Here is a 6,801-nt window from a genome sequence, read left to right on the forward strand (position 1 = left end):
TCTTCATTACCCATTCAAAACGTCTCCAACCATTATTTGTCTCAAAGTGGGTTCCTCGTCATCGAATGCACTTTATATAAGTATCCCCCCTTGGGGGGGGGGGGGCTTTTTCATGTATTAGGTTTATTGTAATTGAAATTATCAATTATTTAGAACATACTGTATTATCCAGTATGTGAATACAATTAAAGTGTGTGTGGAAACAAACTGTATTTATACTGTCTAGAAACTACAAATGGGACTATAAGAGGGTTAATTAACGTGAGTAATCCTTACGACGATTGTCTTCTTTCGGTCAACGGTAAATTTCAAGTTATTATCCTGATAGCTAGAAAACACGTGATAGAATATTTATTTCCTTTTCTCTGTGTATTTCACACCATGTCACGAGGAAAGGCAACAATGAAACATTCCCTGACTCAATGTTAAACAAGACAATTTTTTTTCAGGAGTAGCTCCAGCTTCTTGCCGATGAGGGGGCTGATTTGGGCTAGACAAAATATTGAGGTGCTGCACTCTACATCTTGTGATACACATACTGTAAAGCACATTCAGATATAGCTCACACTCCAGCAACGCCCTCTTACTACTGCCCCACCTTTCTTCTGCCAGAACTGTTCTTGCGTTTTCATTTAAGTTTAAGGAAGGCTAATAACGGAGCACTTGGTGAAAAAAAACATGTGGTTGCTTAGGAAGGCTAATAATAAAGCACTTGCTGAAGAAGATATAGTTGCTTAGGAAGGCTGATAACAGAGCACTTGCTGAAAAATATGTGGTTGCTTAGGAAGGCTGATAACAGAGCACTTGCTGAAAAATATGTGGTTGCTTAGGAAGGCTAATAATAAAGCACTCGCTGAAGAAGATATAGTTGCTTAGGAAAAGCTAATAACAGAGTACTTCCTGAAGATATAGTTGTTTAGAAAGGCTAATAATAAAGCACTTGCTGAAGAAGATATAGTTGCTTAGGAAGGCTAATAACAGAACACTTTCTGGAAGATATTATTGTTTAGAAAGGCTAATAATAAAGCACTTGCTGAAGAAGATATAGTTGCTTAGGAAGGCTAATAACAGAGCACTTTCTGAAGATATTATTGCTTAGAAAGGCTAATAATAAAGGACTTGCTGAAGAAGATATAGTTGCATATGCTTGTTTTGTTATAGGAAATCTTCGCTGAATTTTGTCCGGAACGTTTGACTTATTCCTACAAAAGACAACATTCACGGGTTCAACAACAGATGCCTAGGAAATGGGTTTCGGAATTTAAGATCTTGAGAAACTGCTATCGCAACTAGTTCTGGATGATGTTTGGGTCAGTAAATTAGATCATTCTACTTTAGCCATTAGTGTTTTGTTACTTTAGTTCACAGGTAGAAACTTGTGTGTGTTTTGGGTATATGTATATACAGGGTGTCCGAAAAGTATGGAATTATAGGCGATTTGCAGATTTTCTTAATTTCAGATATGTGGTTGAATGACACCTTCCCAGGACATTGTATTGGCAGGCGTGGTCCCCAGGAATGGGTCCAAAGGTATTCGAACTTGATTCCCATGGACACCGAACATCTGAAACAATGAATTCGTGACGAGTGTCGGACCATTGACAATGACACGAATATATTCCACAGTGTTCAAAGAGAATGGAAATCCCGTCTCCAAACTTGTGGAACACATTCTGTAAAATTCGTTGAAGTGCCTGTGGCTCCAGATTTTTTTGTACACTCTGTATATATATATATTGTTAAAAGGTTTTCACCATGCAAAAATTGATTTGAATGTAAAGTTCTCTTGTCAGCTTATTCGTAGATCAATAACATTGAGATGCAACTTCAAGACTAAATCTGAAACTAGTTGAGATGCGGTAGTTTGGGACTTTAGGACTAAACCTGAGACTAGTTGAGATGTGGTAGTTTGGGACTTTAGGACTAAACCTGAGACTAGTTGAGATGTGGTAGTTTGGGACTTTAGGACTAAACCTGAGACTAGTTGAGATGTGGTAGTTTGGGACTTTAGGACTAAACCTGAGACTAGTTGAGATGTGGTAGTTTGGGACTTTAGGACTAAACCTGAGACTAGTTGAGATGTGGTAGTTTGGGACTTTAGGACTAAACCTGAGACTAGTTGAGATGTGGTAGTTTCAACTGTTAAAAAACAAGTGCTTTACTAACGATAGTCTGCAGATAATGCGTTAATCCTTCAGCTCAGTTGGCAGAGCATTGATCTGGCGTGTCATTATCTGGTTGAATCCTGCTCTAAGAAGATTTAAAAACTGGATTACCAGAAAAAATAATTTAGCGCCAACACGGAACTATCCAACGACGCTGAAATAAGGCCCGAGGACTGACCCTCTTTGTCATATAGGGAAGGATGTGGTAGTTTGAGTTGCTAAAAGTGCCTTGCTAGTAATTCTTAGAGAATTAACCATTTAATTGGTAGAGCACCCCTCTATAGTTTGAGAGGTCTCGAGTTTCAATCCGAAGCAGGAAAATAAAATAATTAGACTACCACATAGATATTCACTTTCTTCTTTCGCTGCCAGCAGTAAGTTTACAGACTTATATCATTAAAATCTGAGCCTCGATTCCCCTCGGTGTACACAGCAGATAGTCCAATGTGGCTTTACTCTAAAACAAATAACAACTTTTGCTGTCTGTGGATTGCGAGAATGAGAAATGTTCTAGAATTTTCTGGTAGAGTATATAGATTTAAGACATACATTGTAAAAAAAAAAAGCTTGGTTCAACCAATAACAATGGTGACAAAATCTGAAAAAAATGCAGTAAAAAATACGCATACTGAAAGGAGAAAGGTGCTGTGTATCATATATTATCTCCTAGTTCGGCTCTAGTAAAATACCGTGGTACCTGACACTATCTTAGTGTTTTTCACTTTCTCTTAAGAACACAAACTTAGTGGTCGTATATCCTAAGTGTCTCTATTGCTTTACAAAAGTAAAAAAAAAATACCTAGGTGGCTTTAAGTGTATCGTTCAAACAGAAGGGGTCTTTTTAAGTGCCGAAAGTGCTCACCAGGTACACTAAAGAAGCTTTTGTCATCCAGCGTTATTCTTCAATAAACATGGATTGTGCTTGTAAACTTGACATACTGCCAAAGGAAGTGATCTACAAGTAGTTGGTTTTATTACTATTTTTATAGGTCGGCAGCCATCGCTTTGAAAATAAAACAGCTTTTGGTGAATATTACCTGTTTTCTTTTGACGTCAAACTGCTATCTTTACAGTTAAGAAGATCGTTAAATGTTGTTAATTTTTAATTTGTATGATTTTAAAGCTGTAATAAAGTAATTTTCTATCGTTACAATAATTTACTATGAATAAGCAATCTACACGATTTTAATTTTCTGTTAAGTATACTTTTTAAACATAATGGTTTAAATACTTGGTACCCTGTATTAAAACGTTACCCAGTTAGACCTAGATAGATGTCACTTTACCTAGTTAGGCTTAGATCAATAAAAGAAATAGTGGGTACCACGTATTAAAACATTACCCGGTTAGACCTAGATACATGTCACTTTACTTAGTTAGGCTTAGATCACTAAAAGAAATAGTGGGTACCACGTATTAAAACGTTACTCAGTTAGACCTAGATAAATGTCATTTTAACTAGATAGGCTGAGATCACTAAAAGATATCCAACATTAATTGTGTTTGTTGCGTAACTTGTATTACAACAAATTGATGCACATACTTCAGCACACAAGTCTGGTTAAAAGCAGTATGAATTTTGATGAACTGTAATAAATTAAGCACTTTGACTTCATTTCAGATCTAATTTTACGTCAGATGTCAGAAAGCGCTTGTAATAAAAGAGGCATTTTTCTGAATCCCGTAGCTATTAAAACATAAACCCATGTTTTGTTTTGTTTTCTAAAATTATCGAGAAGTTCGACATATAAATCTTGAAATGTATTTGATGACTGGGATAATATATGTCATGAAACGCTGTGGTTTTTCTATGTAGCAGATTGGTTCAACTTGAAAAACTAACAATAAATTTGTTTTAACGATATTTCACCAAATATTCTGTGTGTGTGAGTCAGCAACATATTTCGAATACATTTTTGTTGGCATATTATTTAATCTTATGATTCTATCATTTAAACTTTTCTCCGCCTTGATAAATGTTAAGGCCAATGGCAAGTAAAGATTTCGATTTGAAATTTGAGATTTGTTTGAACTGTATACTATTTGAGCATTTGTTTGCATGAGTTTCACGATACCAGAGGGTAGAAGGTATTAAGTCTTATGGACACAACTCCAAGGCTAGATATGATATGATCAAGAAGTTGGAGATTAATCACTCTCTAATATAGCTCCCCCCCCCCCCGTTTGATTAAGAGATGAAACTAACATGGATTGAGTTATTATGTATTTTAATTATAAAATCTGGCAGGGTGATATAATGTATTCTGCCCCTTTTCATGAAACTATAACTTTAATCTACATCAAACCGAAGCTCTCATTAAATGGTTGATAAAGCTTATATTGACAGTCAACCAAAAGGTGAATTAGTTGTGTTTAAAATTAAGCTCTCGCTGCGACCACAACCATCAAGTTTACCAAAAAAATTATAACTTTCAGAATCCTCCCCTCCCCTTGCGTCCTCTGCTGTCTTTGCCAGTTTCTCTCTTTGTTAAAAACCTTGGTTATTTAAAATCAAACCTAAACTTCGAATAACGAGTTATGATTAATGTTAAATAGCCTGTGAAGCAAAATTGCTCTTTTTTTTTCTCTCTCTCTCTTCTGAAATGTAGCCTCTTACGTGAAACTGTGACAACCGGGTTGTCACAGTTCATCTTCACTTACACTGCCCTGGGTCACTGACTCGGAGAGTGTGAAAGTCAAGTTTGGATCACGTTCGTCGCTACATACCAAAGAACAAGTTCTAAGTCTTTTAGCCCGGTCAGGGTCGCAGTGGCGTCCTTTCACTCGAGCTTACCGGACTTTTTTTTTGTTTGTTTTTTATTTGCTTTCTCTTGTCGAGTCAACATCAGAATTAACGTGATCTTAACTCAGTCAGTGTGCAAGAAGCCACGTCTAATCTGGTGTCAAAAACCTCTTTAATAAGAAAGAAACAAAAAAAAACAACAAAATGTTCCAGAATACATTACGTATAATTCCAGCTCATCGGTAATTCATTGTTAAGCCCGCTTTATTAATTGTCGCTTTAGGCTAATGATCACTTCATTGTTCAACAACGAAACTGTGGGCAGAAGAATATTGATGACTAATGTATACTCGTTCGCGCCAAACGAAACGATTGTTAACACATTGTTTGGTTTCTTTGACATTTCTGGAGTAATTCCCACATAATGAGAAGAAAAAAGAAAACTTTGCATTTTTTGTCCACTGCTAAACATTATCCTGCAAAATATATCAATAAAGTAGGATATATCTGAAATGTAACTGATAGTGCTGTACTTAACAGCTTAGTACGTGATCACTTCAACTAGCAGTCTGTACTTGATTTCGCAGGAAGCTAATGTTTCGCTGATGTTCTTTTTGATTAATTAAATTCAAACCACATCAAAGCTGTTAAAACAAAATTAGAGTATTTAATTAATCGTCATCCTCCTAATACTTCCCTAATTTATTTATTTTTATTAACGCTAAAGAGTTACACAATGAAAACTATATATAAGTACAGCTGACGTTCTAGATTCAATATAAACAACTTAACTTATTATAAATAAGTACTGTTGCCCGAAGGTAAATAACGTATTATAAATAAGTACTGTTGCCTGAAAGTAAATAACTTATTATAAATAAGTACTGTTGTCGGAAGGTAAATAACTTATTATAAATAAGTACTGTTGCCCGAAGGTAAATAACGTATTATAAATAAGTACTGTTGCCTGAAAGTAAATAACTTATTATAAATAAGTACTGTTGTCGGAAGGTAAATAACTTATTATAAATAAGTACTGTTGCCCGAAGGTAAATAACGTATTATAAATAAGTACTGTTGCGTGAAAGTAAATAACTTATTATAAATAAGTACTGTTGCCTGAAAGTAAATAACTTATTATAAATAAGTACTGTTGCCCTAAAGTAAAACAGTAATTCTTCTTACCTGCTTCGTCTGGTACAACTGAGAAACTCAGCCACAGCACCGCCACGAAACAAAATGATACCCTCTGGGTCTTCGGACCCTTGACCATTTTTTTCTTTATTTAATCCTAGAAAAAGAAATATGTATATATATATATTATATATATATATAGTCTTCAGAACTTTTTATTTTAGTGCATTATCATAGAAAGTTATTTAATACAAGCTGACAAACTATAAAAGCTACACGTATAACGCCTATCACAACCGCCAGGACTGTTAATAAATTGTAGTTTGTTTGTTTATAGTTAATCATAAAGCTACACAATGGAATATCTTTGCTCAGCCCACCACGTGTATCGAAACCCGGTTTCTAGCTATGCCACCGGAGGACAAATTGTAGTTACCAAAATATTTTACTTGCTAGAGAGGAACCCTTCGTGGGAGAAAATTAAGTTCCAAAAATGCTAACACTACTGTAAGCTCCCGTTTATCTCTATATTAGTGAATAATATAATAATCTGCTTGTATTTTGAACATGTTTTATTACGTGTGTTTACATGTGTCATTTTATAAAAAGCTTTAAGTGATTTGTTCTACTAAACAGAATAGGCCCGGCATGGCCAGGTGATTAGAACACTCGACTTGCAATCTGCGGGTCGCGGGTTCGCATCCCCGTCCCACCAAACATGCTCGCCCTTTCAGCCGTGGGGGCGTTATAATGTGACGG

This window comes from Limulus polyphemus, unplaced genomic scaffold, assembly GCF_000517525.1.
Source record: "Limulus polyphemus unplaced genomic scaffold, Limulus_polyphemus-2.1.2 Scaffold366, whole genome shotgun sequence".
In the NCBI taxonomy this organism is placed as follows: Eukaryota; Metazoa; Arthropoda; class Merostomata; order Xiphosura; family Limulidae; genus Limulus; species Limulus polyphemus.